The sequence below is a fragment of the Ornithodoros turicata genome, chromosome 7 (assembly GCF_037126465.1).
Source record: "Ornithodoros turicata isolate Travis chromosome 7, ASM3712646v1, whole genome shotgun sequence".
Classification (NCBI taxonomy): domain Eukaryota; kingdom Metazoa; phylum Arthropoda; class Arachnida; order Ixodida; family Argasidae; genus Ornithodoros; species Ornithodoros turicata.
In genome coordinates this window covers 44,096,820-44,111,377 of record NC_088207.1, presented here as the reverse complement: position 1 = coordinate 44,111,377, position 14,558 = coordinate 44,096,820, and the positions used below count along the sequence as shown (strand labels likewise).

The window sequence follows — 14,558 nt, the reverse complement described above, 5'->3', positions numbered from 1 at the left end:
ACAGACTGACACACTTTTCTTACATGCACCTTTTTTGTTACGGAGAATTTTATTAAACGTTCTGAACACACACACACACACGCACGCACGCACGCACATTCCACTGCACCGTTTACGTATATTGACACTATTTACAACTCTTTGTGTGACTACGCGTGAAATGTACAGGAACCTATGTTCACGTGAAATGTCTTTACGCAAGAATGCACCGCTGTGTACACACGAGTTACTGCTTATGTTATGTGAAGTTGTAACCGAGGAATCCAAACGAGAATGTTCGGTGCGGGAGGGGCGATCACGTGGTTACGTCAGGGCTATTCTATTTTCAGAATGATATCGATTACGGTGTCTGTTTTGCACTTGCTCGTTCTGTCAGCGAAGATGTTTCGCCGTAAGAAAAATGACGGGACGAATGGTAGACGCATGCAAGGGGGCTCAGTAGGGGGCCGTATTTTACAAATTTTGACAAATTTATCGCACATTTGTCAGAATATGTGATAATCGAAAACGTCTTGTAATGCAAATCTCTCTCGAGGCAGATGAATTATTGCACCCGCATCTCAGAACCGCTCGCGTTTCTAGCAACTCTCTCTCTCACCCCCCCCCCCCCCCCACACACACCTTTCCTTTCTTTTTATCTCACAATGGTAGTTTTTAAGTAACCTTGTCTGTATTTTTGAATGTCTGCATAATCTCGCTCTTGTGAAACAGACTAGATAAACGAGACAAGTTACATTCTTCGCACCGATTTTGTTGTTCTTGTTCTTGAGTGATTCGATCATATGACGCTATCACGGAGGAGATTGTAGTTTCAGGAATACGGTGCACAAGTTTTGAAAGGTCGACCGGAACGTTAACGAACAGCGGGCATGATTAGCGCGCAGTAGCACGATTAGCTCTGGTCCGCGACAGAAGGGGCTTACGGGCTCATGCGGGCGATTATACTCCGGAAGCCTTTCTGGGGGCTCAAAGGAAAAGCCCTTCCTTTGAAACAAAGCGACTCCCTCATAGGTGACCGAACACAAACACAAGTGCCAAAGTCTACTCGCTCCTCCATCCTCTTCTCAACAAAAGCAGTGGGTTCCATGAATAAAGGGCCTGCCTTTCACGATACTGCATGGTGTATACCGAAAGCGAAACACCCTGAGTGAAAGCTTTTCTCGCACACTCAAGGCGCGGCAGAAACGTTAGGAGCATCCTTGATCAGGTTGCTGTAGGGGTTTTGCATACCAGAAGCTGCATTTTCCGAACAGCGAGTACGTTTTCCGTGCATTCGTAAGAGCAACATTCCCTAGAATACTCCAGCGGAAGGTGCGAAAAACGTCATGACTTTCTGTTGCCACGTAAGCGCGAGCCCTTAATGTTTCTTCGCTTGTCTCTTCGTGCATTGCCACCTCCTCCCACTCATTCATGACGTGAACGCACAAAGTCAGGACGTCGTTGGTTTCGGCCAATCACCGCAAACGATTTCAAACACAGGCTTTCTGTGGCTATATCAGTGGCTGCCTATGCTTCTGTTTGCTCATGGCGGCTCGTTTCCATAACTACCGCCACTGAAAGCACGGTCGTGATTGACTACGTGACTATTCGTGCGTGACTACGTCATGCCCTTTCACCACCACCACCACCACCACCACCACCATGTCATTCAACCGATCAGGCTTTGTTTATCTAGAGGGCACTGGCAACACCATCTAGATAGGGAAAGCCTGCTTACTCGTCGATGTGACTTAACAACTAAGAGTCAGTCAATCAGGATCGTGTTTTCAACAGCGGTAGCCAATCACGAACGTGCTTTCAGCGGTCGGTCGTGGCCATGAAGACAAACCACGGTCGTCTGCGAGTAGTGATTGAACGTCCCCGCGTACTATATGGGAAAACTTGGAAATAAAGCGCGGTCCCACATGTTTCTAAAAACTGATTTTCTGGAAACCGTATTGCACTTTTTGTCTATTCAGGTCTGCAAGTTCCAAGTTAGTAGCAATCATTTGCGAGTTCTTGAATTCGCAGGACGGCGAATCGCAGTAGCAGACGAATTCTGACGGAGAAGGGAGAGGAGGCAATAAGCAGGCCTTCTGTAGTGGCGTTGGCACTAGCACTGCTACCCACGGGGAATATCCTGCGGCTGATTCAAAAGATATTCCGTAGCAGACGACAGAAAAAGGACGGATCGTCTGCTACGTAGGCCGCAATACGCCACTCCTGCCCTGGAACTGCTACAAAACTCCTGCCCCTTGAGCAGTTAATTTTGCTTCCACAAGAATATTCCACGGGGTGCCTCTCATGTGAGTGCGTGTTCCTTTTTTCACATCATCATCATCATCATCGTTGTCGTCATCATCATTGTCATCAAGCTACAACTCGTCTCGAATTACATGATCAGTGCAGATAAGAAGATTGGAGTTAGTAAAAATTGGTAACAGTGTGAGATAATGATATGTTGTTCGGCTGGTTCAAAGCGTGCAATACAAATGTGGACGTATATTAATAATCGATGGTAAATTGATACGAATATTAGGGATAAAAGTGTACGGGAGTAAATCTAAAATGGAGCTACAGGATATGAAAAAAAAAAAAAAGAAGTGGAGAAGAAAGGATACTGATTGGTTCATATATAGAGGATAATTTTCTTTTTCAGAGCGAAGAGAGCCTTACATCAAATGTCCAATATAAACGGATTCCAGAGCGCTGAAGAAAAATATGGTTTAGTAAATCATTATTCTTGATACGATGATCATAATCATTAACTGAACGAGAGGAGGGAGAACGAAGCTCATGGGTCAGAAATGAACAGTATATTAGTTACCATTTCCCATTTTTAGAAACGCATTTAGAAGGGTTCTATTTTTAGTTTAAAAAAGGATACGCGAAAGAATATAAAAGGACGGAAATTATAATAGAAGACATGACAAATACATGTATAGGAGCTTCAAATCGTAGGGGTGATGTAAAAACACTGGAATAATTTATCATCAATCAAGAAAAATTATCTAGTCACGTGATTTATATTGAAACGAGTATGAATCTGTAGTTTGCACTGGTGATTCCTGAATATGAGTTATCTGTTAGCAGGCCCTTTTGCAACGTGACGAAGAAATTCGATTAGGGCGACCCGTCGCTATCTTCGCCCCAAGAAACTGTTCCAGAGTAACATCCGTTGATGTAATTATTGTTCGGATATTGGTGTTATCAGGTTCAGTTATTCTATTGTCGGCGAGTTTGGTTTGCGAATGTACCGATATACGAAATATCTTGCCTATCTCTGCGTGGATGGCTCAGGTACTGGGCAGGGTTTGTAGCTGGGTGTTTGTAGTCTCGGGAGCACATGTCTTTTATCACAGCGCAATTTAATTTGCAAGATTGCTAGAAATATGCAACGTAGCTGGGGTCTTTCAAATTGGAAAGCGGCATGCCGCTGCTGCGGCGATGGAGCGAAAGCGTGAAAGTGTCCTCCATTGCTTATGGAAAATTCATCTGCTACGAAACTGTTCTTCCATTGGTTATGAAAAATTCGTCTGCTACGAAACTGGTCTTCCATTGGCTATTGAAAACTCGTCTGCTACGGTCAAAGACGATGGGGGGCACCTCGGCCGCACGGACGCTGATCCTCTTCCCCTCTGGGGCCATGACGGCGCAGGTGTGGAGGGTCCCCTCTCCTTGCAGCGTTATTCCATCGTTTGCCATTGGAGTTGCACGTATTTATTTTTATACGAATGCGTTGCTTAGTAGTGGCAGGTTGCCCAAAGAAGTTAGCGTTGGAAATTTGTTGAAATTCTGACGTAATGTTCTCACGATTTGTCGAAATGCGCTTGGGAACCGAGAGCGATATCGTGAAACTGAACTGCAGAGCTTCCCTCTCCCAGAAGGGTCCCATGCCTGGGAACCTGTGCCCGTGTTCCATATACATGTGTGTATATGTTGTCCGTCAACCTTAACGGAGTTACTCCGACGGAGTTACTCCTATAATGGGTTCCTATACAGGATGTTTCACCTAAAGTGATAAAAAAATTCAAACTGGCGGCGTACACGCCGGAGGATTGTGAGACTTTCGGGAATTACCATCTGGAAACTTTTGCCGCCCTTTAAGAAGGGTTTGGACAATTTTTAATTGAGGGAAATTTATTTGTTTCAATCGAACTTCGAAAATTGCCAAGCCAACCTCACTTTTTTTTAAACACAAATATGAAATTTTCTACTGATAACCGCAGGTCCAAGAAAAACTATGCACAGTATAGCAACAAAAATAGTCAAAAAAATGTAAAAGTGCTGCTTTAGCCCTGCCTGCTTGATTGTCGCAAAAAAGCGCACGCAAAAGGTACGGCGATAGGAGGAAGTGTCCCCGCCTTCTTTTGTTTTGCTGATTTTAGCGCTTGAATCTTGGTTCCGCGGGCAGCACAAGCTAGACAGTAGCTTTCCCAGATAAATCCGTTTTTTGTTAGTGACTGGCAAACGTCAATGAAACAGCGACCTATGTCGTGAGTTCTTTGTGATAAGACGGTCGTCACCAGCATCGAGGTCAAAGAGGGGGAAATAAAAGTAAGACAAGAGGCGGGAACACTTCCTCCTATCCCTGCACCTTTCGTGCGCGCTTTTTTGGGGTAATCAAGCAGGCGCGGCTAAAGCAGCACTTTTACTAATTTTTTTTTTCGACTGTTTCTGTTGCTATACTGTGCATAGTTTTTGTTGGGCCTGCGGTTATTCGTGGATGACCTCATATTTCTGTAAAAAAAAGTGAGGTTGGCTTGGCAATAGACGATTTTAAAAAGATGCTCGCGCCACCAAGCGCACGGCCCAAAGCAGCATGGGAACTCTGAGGGACACTGCTCTGTCGTCTGCTTCGGTTATGGTTTACTTCGGCTGACGCCGCTGCTGCGCACACCGGGAATAATGTTGTTCTTCTTCTACCTCCGCCTTTGGCCGTCTCGTAAAGTTCCCATGAGCCCTTGCGTGCCACAGGCGGCGCTTGCTGTTCTAAAGCCGGTGTTGTTTCCGGGAAGATTTTTTCTAAAGATCTAAAGCCTGCCCCTGTGGCCGGCCTTCCATTTGATGCCAATACACTCTCTCTCTAAAGTTCGATTGAAAGAAAATCGGAAATTACCTGAAAATTACCTGAATTAAAAATTGCCCAAGTCCTTCCTAAATGGCGGCAAAAGTTTCCAGAAGGTAATTGCCGAAAGTCCCACAATCCTCCGGCGAGTACGTCACCAGTTAGAATTGTTTATCACTTGAGGTGAAACACCCTGTAGAGCCATTGTTATGGATCCTGCCTTTTGCGTGAATGCCTTTTATAATTAAGCAAAAGCACTGTTGCTATATGAAAAGAACAAAGGAGATCGGCAAGAACGTGCCTACGAAGCGTTGAAAAAAGCCAAAGAAATTATAGGTACCATTTGTAGACCGACCCTATTGATTTTTAGCACGCTTGCCTATACTTAGCCCTATTGACTTCATCGCAACATGAAGTTAAACTTCTTACCCCTACGCATGTCCAGCATCAACTGAACCTACTGAGCCAACAAGCTTTATATTTGGACTAACACTGTAATTGTGCAGAGTGAATGTCGTATTAATCGAACATCTTTCTAAACATCTAGGTACGTAGGTAGGTGGGTAGATAGGTAAGCCTATAGATAGATAGACAGACAGACAGACAAATAGATAGATAGATAGATAGATAGATAGATGGATAGATGGATAGACGGATAGACGGACAGGTAGACAGACAGGTAGACAGATAGGTAGACAGATAGGTAGATAGATAGGTAGATAGATAGGTAGATAGATAGGTAGGCCTGTATATATAGTTTCGGTGTCGGCGCAGCGCACTACTTCTCGTTACGCGGAGTGAGGCGGGTATAACTACTGAAGCCAATAACAACAAGCATAGTGCTTAGACGTGCCTTTCTTTGGTTGAGCACGACTATGGGTGTCGTAGTTTAATTAGTTTAATATTCGAATTTAATCTAATCAGAATCACCTGACTTCCTCCACGGAGTTCAGAGATACCGTACTGTGGTCAGGCTTAATCCGACAGCAGCCCTACCACCTTGGCTGCGTACCTTATGCAAGTAGAAAAGAAAAGGCAGAGGGGGGTAAAGAGAGGGAGAGGAAGTGAGAGACATGACAGCTATTACTTGTCACTTCGCATCTCTCAGACTGCGCTTTATGAAAGGGCTCTCTGGTGCAGCACGTGAAACGTATCGTCAAAACTCGTTTTCTTTCATTTTCTTTCGTGTGTTTTTGAGGGCCGCAGAAAGACCGCTAATGTGGTGAATATCTTAGGATGATACGTCGAGGTATTCTCTGTATGCGTAGAGCGTAAGAGATGTTGGAAGAAACGAATTTCTCTTGGACGAAAGGAGGGAAGAAGATAAAGAGCGGACCGACGTGTGGTCCGGCTTTGTTCCGGCGAAAGGGAAGAAGGAAGAAAGAACGAGTTAATATAAAAAACAAAAATATGGACGAAGGTCCTAACGGTACGGCTTCATATTTCCACTAACACTGTAGTTGTGCAGAGTGACAAGTTCCGAGACGCGCATACCCATCATGATGTTGTTCTAGAGCGTTACAGCCATACACATCCTGTCTCGAGTGTAACTACAGCGAGGGACGCGGACAAGCGGGTTAAAACATAAAGAACAGGAGACCTGCAAACTTTAATGGAAGGACACAAACAGCCTTTTGTTATCGCTCCACGTGCTACTACTGTGTCGCAGTTGGTTGTTTGCCTTGTGTAATGTATATATTTGTTTCCTTCCATTAAACTTCTGCTAGCTGCGAGTCGGCAGGTCTCCTGTCGTTTATGTTTTAACCTGCTTGTCCGCGTCCCTTCAACCCACTTGTTAGCATTCATTACACAAGCCATTGCAACTAACGGAAACGATAATACTGAGTTTTAGTACATCGTACGCTGTCGCCTTTGCGTACGTAAGGGATACCGTGGTGGTTCGGCGCAATGCGCAAAGCTCTCTTTATGTATTGCGCGTGCGCAGAACCACCAACGCTTACGTACGCAAAGGCGATAGCGTACGATATACTAAAACTCACTATTTAAGTGCATTTAACGAGAGTAAAAGATATGCTGTTGTCCATATGAAACGAAAAAAAAAAAAAAAAAGAGAAACAAAACAAAAGCAACGAAAAAGAGAAAGAAAACGAATACAAACTCTTCTGACGTATTTCATTTCCACCTAGGCAACGCACCTAGGCAACTGCTGTTCATCGGCACCATAAAAATACCAATAAATAAATAACTAAATTAACCCAGAACAACTACCTCTAAATGCCGCCCTCAACGAGCATAACCCTGAACCATAAAGCATCCGTGCCGAATTACAGATGTAAATCCTAATGGTGGCATTGCTTGTACGCTGACGTGTCGTTCCATGATAACAATACTAGAAGAAAAAGAAAAACCGTGCCACAAATAAATAGAAAGCGAGAAGAACCTTCCTTTCATTGACCAGGAGGCAAATTCTTTATCCAATGTCGCCGCTAATACCGTTCTTTGTTACGATATTAAGAACACCTGGATTTTCCTCACCCGCGGCAATACACGCACAATCGACACTGACAAAGTCGTTCGAGTGCCTTCGGTATTCTTAATTAACTTTAATGTAATCTTTTTGAGGCTTATGACAGGTGGAAGGACGATAAACACAGTTAGAAGAGGCAGCGACGAGTTCCACAAAATAATGAAGACCGACTCAGCGGTATTTACCGGAAGAACAAAGCTGCCAGTCGGGTATGTAGCTTTTCTCGGTGGGAAGTCCCCAATGGAATCACTGAGTAAGACTTTTCTTATTCTAAGCATCGCACCTAATGTGAGATCTTGGATTAGAAAGCAATAATTCATCTATTGTCAGAGACTATAGTTCATGTGGTTTCTGTACCCTCTCGACGCCAAAGATTATGTGGATGTCGCATAAAGCGATATCGAGTTCACAATAACCCAAGGATACGAATGATTAGGAAATATGCGGGAGCCCGGGGTCATTTCCAATGAATGTTGAGAGCTTCCTTTGCCTACGTCGTGCAGTACGCAGTATTTTGGGGGCTGTAAATGTCTCGCGCTGTGGGAACAACGTTTGCGGCGTAAGGTTTACACCATATAGAATGTTGTGTGTAAATGTTGTATTTATACAAAACGGCACCATTTCAGAGGCCAACATCTTACAGAAAACACATTTTCAGGAGTTGCGTATTCCACTTAATACGCTCTTAAAGATGGGTGTTTTGCAAACTCTTTTTCAACACTGTTGTTACACCTTTCAGCCTTTCAGTTGAGCTTAATTCTGGAACGAAACAGGTGTTTATTTACCAAAAACCTTTTTATACGCTTTTACACGCTAGGCGGCATAAAGAAGTTTTCGATACCGTTACACTTGCAGACTAGTGAGTTTTAGTATATCGTACGCTATCGCGTTTGCGTACGTAAGGGATAGCGTTGGTAGTTCTGCGCACGCGCAGAACATAAAGCGAGCTTTGCCCATTGCGCAAAACCACCACGCAAAGGTGACAGCGTACGATATAATAGAGAGAGTACATCATACGCAGAGGCGATAGCGTACGTAACAGACAGCGTTGCTGGTTCTGCGCAATGCGCTAAGCTCTCTGTCTGTTATGAGCGTGCGCAGAACCATCAACTCTATCCCTTACGTACGCAAAGGCGATAGCGTACTATCTACTAAAACTCTCTAATAAAACCCAGTTTTAGCGAACCGTTCGTAAGGTTATCGTGCCTATCGGAACCAATCGCAGTCGCATGTGACTCAGAATTTTATCTACTGATTGGTTCCGGTTGATACGGTTCGATGCAAAACACGTTATCAAGGGTTTTCTAAAACTCTATCCTGCCGGCGACCGGCGTCGAAGAAATTCTCTTACGTTATCTGATGAAAGATTCCGGCCACAGTGGCTGCTCTTATCTCTTTACGCCGTGGTTACGAGGCAGTACGTGACTTCACTATCTCGCGTGGTGCTGGCTGATAAGTACGCCTGCTGCAGCGATGCGCAACTTGTGCGCGTGAGCCAACAACGGAACGGGACAGGACCAGAGAAGAATGGTCATTGAAAGACCCTGGAATGATTTTGTCCGGATCTGCGTGTTTACGATGTTTCAGTTGGTGTAGTACGACTAATATGGTGGTGAAAATGGGAGCTTATAGCGACCTTTACCGTCCGATAGTTGTGTCTTGTAATATATTGAGTTTTACGACGTGTTGTGTGACAGAGTGCGCCCATGACTTCGTTCGGTGTGCGGGTTTGAAGAACATGAAGAACGCTGTAGTACCTTTAGAGGTTTGAATGCTGAACCTCATCCCGGTGAGCAGAGTTTGCTTTTGATCTTAGTCGTGCATGCCGTTGGGAAAAACAACACGTGTTTCTCTAGTTTGGGTGTGCTCGGGTGCTTCGAAGAGCCACGGGGACGCTATACATGAATCTGAGCTGCGTAAGGCTTCGAACGCAAACGGAGGGCCTTGTTTCATTTTTTCTTTCTTTCATTTTTACATTCGTGAAACTGCGATAGCAAACGGAACGCTACAATAGGAGGACGTCAACCAGTTGAAACGGATTCCTCTTTTGATGACATGCACCCTCCCTTTGAGCATTCAAAATTATTCCGAGCTCCGTCCGGAGCGGAATCGTGTATTCGTATCCTATTCACGGATTTGTTTTAGCATCCAGGGAATTATTGACAGATTTTGTATGTGCATATGCAGCAGAGAATAGGCGCCGAACATCGGTGCACGCGGAGGTGCAGAATTGTGTCACGTTACAGGGGGATAGGGCTTAGTTGTACTAGGCGTAGTAGCATACTTTCACTGATACATCCGCCATCACCTACATCGCACCAATTGGGAGTAATTGGAATCTAGGAAACTAGAAGCTGTAAGTGCTCCCCCCATCTATTCCTATCGTCCCTAAGTTTGCTGATATTTTCGACAACCCCTGCAGGGTTGGGAACCTCGTGTGTACATTTTGATATATCCTCTCAACCGCCGCAAGGGACAACAAAATGTCTGTTTATGGGCTCAGACGGCTTCGAGCATCGTTTTGGCTCGTAATTGGCGAAATACATGTGCTTCGCTTCTTGTTTGTGTTGCGTCTAAGTTTGCGTGTTCTTTTCTGATGGCGTCCTAACTCACCCCTAAACATGAAAGACTCGATGACGCTGCGTCGCCGTCGGGCCACCGACACGAGCGGGTTGACATTGTAACGACCGATTTCTGAGGAGAAAGTCCACTAGTAGCCGATAACGGAACCCTATTGAGGAATATAGATAGCGGACGCGTCGTTACAAAGATGCAGGTCTCTTCCAGTATTTAGTACCCTTCTAGTATAGCTCGAAAACTGTCTTATGATTGAAAATAACGTAGTCGTATTGGTAATCTAAAAAACAAAAATCTTGAAGATCCGGGCCCCATATCAACATGGATTCCGGATGCTCCATAGCGCTTATAGAGCTGCAAGGGTTATACTATACGCATGCCAATGGAAGGAGCCAAAAGAATAACAGAATGCCATTTAAGGCGGACTCCCTTCTCAAAAAAGTCTGTGGGGAACTTTTGTTCACAGGGTTCTCGTAAACCTCGCTAAATTTCTACACGAAACAGGTACAGGCGTGTTCCTCTCGAGTTTATCTAGGGAATGGCACCTCTGAAGGCCTCAAGCGATCCACCGACTTTTGGCGAATGAAAGTTTGTCGAATTTTCAATACATGGGAGTCTATGGGCGATGCAACAAAATCGCTTCTCTCGGCACGCACGGCGGCAATATCTGGGCCAAAATGATGTCATTCCCTACAACAACAGTCTAGGAATTGATTGCAATCAACAAATTCGAAAACTTACTGCAGATTTACAGATCCCTGCGTATGAAAATAATGGTTTTGTCGGTAGCTAGCATGTTCTGTACGTTGGAGCCGATTACACCACTTCGTTAGAGCGCAGGAGAAAAGCAAAACAAAGAAAACAATTTTCCGACTGTGCCGCCATCCCTCACAGGAAGCGAACGTAACTAGATCGCATGAGTCCGCCTTAAGGTAGAGAGAATGCAAGAGCACTCAAAGAGTCAACAACAACAACTTTATTTTGGTGAGAATGCTCGTCCATTGCCCGCGGCTTCCAAATAATCTAAATATATAGTCCACACCGATATCTTCGAGAAAGGATATTGGGACAACCGGACCACAACGCCTGTGGCGTGAGTGCTTGTTTCGTGCGGTGCCGTGTCGTTACTTCGGTCGTGTCTTATCCAATCCAATCCAAAATTCGCCAATCATCCTGGCGTTACCGTGGTACAGGGAGCATCTCAACGAAGGCTACTGTGGGATGCTCGCATGTTTTCTCTGCTGGGTTGTTCTGCTGGACTACCCGAAACCCAAGAGCAGGAACTGCAGACACACTCCCTCTTCTGCACCATCACCATCTTTTCCCTCCCCAAGCATCATCCTCTCCCCGTCCCTCTTTGCTTCAACGTGAGCATTTTCTTCTCGAAGTGCACGTGCCGGTGGCTGTTTCCGTTGGACCATGGTTAGCAAGCCCATCGTTGGTAGTAATATGGGTGCACAAACTGCAAGCACGGAGCAAAGACGGAAACAGAGATCCGAATAACGAATTCGTTATGAGCAAATTCTTAACGGATTTCTTACGTTCCTCTTTTTCCTGACATTACGGCGCTTGCTTCAAAGAAAAGCTGCTTCCATTTCTGGTTCAGAGGTTCCAAATGTGATTGACATAGTGATGCTCGAAAGTTGGATAGAGCGACTCGTATAACTGGGTTCAAGTGGAGCTCGTTATAATCTGCTATGAGTGGCTCACGATATGGATTTGAAGCACGCGTCGTGACACTGTACTGCATCCAGTCAGATACGTGCACATGTTTCGGGCTTCTGAGCATGCGGAACAGGAAATGGCGTCATTAAAAAATTTCATTCATCCATTTCCTTTTCGAACGGCCATTGCCATTTCACATTCCCGGAAAGCACTCCCCTGTCTTCTCTTCCACCCTGTTCTTTAACTTCGTGCATTTGTGTATGTGCGCATTTTCCTTGCATATGTAGTGAAAGCTATGCAGTCACGACGTGAAGATGGAAGTTGTCATCATTTCTCCCGCAATCCCAAGCTGTCGCTTCACCGCATAACACGTACCCTCCTCACCAACCATCACGAATGACATCGTTGTCTCTGATTTGTTGAAGTACGGGAGGCGTACACGTTTCTGTGACACTTGGCTTGGTGTGACACGTGGCCTTCACAGCACAGTGGCGCCACCGCTTGAGACAAGTTGCCTCTCCCCACTGTAGCCACTGCGGTGCTGTTGAAGATCTAAAGCACATTCTTCTCCATTGCCAAACACTACCAACCTTCCCGAACCGTACTCTCCGCATCCCTCAACGAGCTAGACTCCCTCCCCCTCTCTCTCACAAAATCGCTTGGTCCTGGCCACATCCAGCCCACCAACGCTCTGCCCTCAAGGGTCTCTTCACCTTTCTGGACACAACGTGACTTCGATCCTTATTGTGAAGGGGCTCATTATTTCATTCCCCGCCTTACCACCAGCAATGAGGTAGAGTATCGCCCCCGGCGATGAAACTTCCCAGCCATCATCCCTTAATAAAGTTGTTTTTTTTTTGTTGTGACACTTATGTAGTTACGTTAATTGTCACAAAAAGCTTCTTCTTCTTCTTAACTGGGTGTTTGCTGGAGCTATGTGGTGACTGACAAAAAAAAAAAAAAAAAGAAAGAAAGAAAAGAATCCGAACGCCCGATGCTTTCAGGAAGCGGGAGTGGTAGCGGTGTCATTCTGTTCAACGATTGGCCTTCAGTGTCTCCTTTTTTTACTTTGGAACCACATACGAACATTGACTCCTTCCCAATTTTCTCTGGGGCGCAATGTCCTACGTAGAACAAGGCTTATTTTTTATTGCGTTTACTCACACAACGTCCCGGAGGTACGTTAAAAGGAGCTTTAAAACATATCCTCCACTCTCACGAGCGGGCACGGAAGAAAGAGAAAGCACGCACTCGTCACTTTAACCGTCGTGGCATAAATTCTAACTCTCCTCGAGGCTCCAACCCATCTATGTTTCTTTGAAAGGCTAGACGGGGCAACGAAAAGTGAGAAACAGCCGTACCAGTTGGAGCCGAAACCCGTGAAGCGTGATTTATCGTGAGGCTTTTCTTTCTGCCAAAGGCGCAGGATGTCGTAAAACTAAAGCATGGTTCTCCGCCAGAGAGCTCTTCTACAGGAAAAGCCACTCCTTGAGAAGAGAAAGCCTTCAAACTTTGAGTGTTTCCCTTATCATCCGTCGATGGGAGAAAATCTCGCATGATATGTTGCACCAACTATCACGGAATGAAAACGTGTTTGAAGTCTTTCCTTCAGAGGCTGGCACGGGCCGGAGAAAGAAGTGTATAACAGTTGAGCTCACGATTTCCATATTATTTCCATATTCAGACCTGGCGTCAGAAGGGGATATATACGGGGGATCTGATGTTGACAAGGCAGGTGTAAAGATGCCCGGATTATAATTCGCCGAGTGCGGGACGGTTTCTGTTGTGAAGCTGGCTTGTTTATTGGATACCGTGAGTCCACGTGAATGTGGGATGAGCGCGCACATGTATATTCACAAATATACCTTTATATGTGTCATAAGAGGAGACGTGTCTCAAAGCTCGGCGCAGCGTGCGTTTCAGCGTTTCCGTACTGAGCTGGCACTGCAGCTGTACTGCATAGCTGATGCTGTGTCGCATTATTATGAATTCCGGTCGGAATTATCCGCAGTCGTAGCCTGCGGCACGTTGCAGCATGTCGCCCCACAAATAGGCTGAAGCGACGACGCCTTACGTGTAAATCTATACTCCAATTACATATGAATTCTGCAAAAGTCAAAGTTGTATACATCTCCATATTTGTTGTTGTCGCAATAAATCAGTCATAAAATCTGTAGAAGAGGGAAAAGTGGGTTGTAAGAAATTGTGAGTGAGTGCGTTCATATACGAGGGTGATATGGAGAACCTTAGAATGAATAATAGAGTGAATGAATAATAGGGAACCTTAAGACTTCAATTAAAATTCCGAAATCTATATAATACTTAATATTCTTACTGCAGATTGTAGTGCAGGTCTTCTACTATGTATGTTGCGTTTTGCGACTTCCGCGTGGATGCAAGCACGCGGCAACTGATTCAAAATGACTGCCCCGCTTCAGATTTGCACCAGGGAGAAGCAACGGTGGGTCGTTAATTTTCTTATGAGCAAATGGGAGAATCGACATCCACCATCGGATGAAGGCACAATATGGTAGTATACACTACACAGGCACATATCGGCTACATATCCACTATACATCGGCCATACACATAGAGGCTATACAGGCACATATCGCTACAACAAGTACTATATGACGGGCGTGTAAGTTTGCAAGAGGCGAGACAAACGTGCTCGGCTAGCCCTCCTTGCCGTCCGCACACTGCTGTAACGGCTGAGACTATTGGTGCCGCAGATGATCTTCTTTCTCAAGACACACGCATCACTGTCAAAGATCTGGCCGA

At 45.2% G+C, this 14,558-nt stretch overlaps 1 protein-coding gene across 4 annotated transcripts in view; it reads left to right on the top strand.

Moving 5' to 3' along the window:
* The window catches only part of LOC135399924 (5-hydroxytryptamine receptor 1-like), a 299,523-nt gene that overhangs the window by 74,743 nt on the left and 210,222 nt on the right, over positions 1–14,558 (top strand). Inside the window, exon 1 of one of the 4 annotated variants that reach the window (XM_064631663.1) lies at positions 2,257–2,285. The exons of 2 other annotated variants lie outside the window; for them this stretch is intronic. The gene's annotated coding sequence lies outside the window, so the exon portion shown is untranslated. Of the gene's footprint in view, positions 1–2,256; positions 2,286–8,991; positions 9,325–14,558 lie in introns of those variants that run through there. One more of the 4 variants, XM_064631657.1, reaches the window with a different exon arrangement.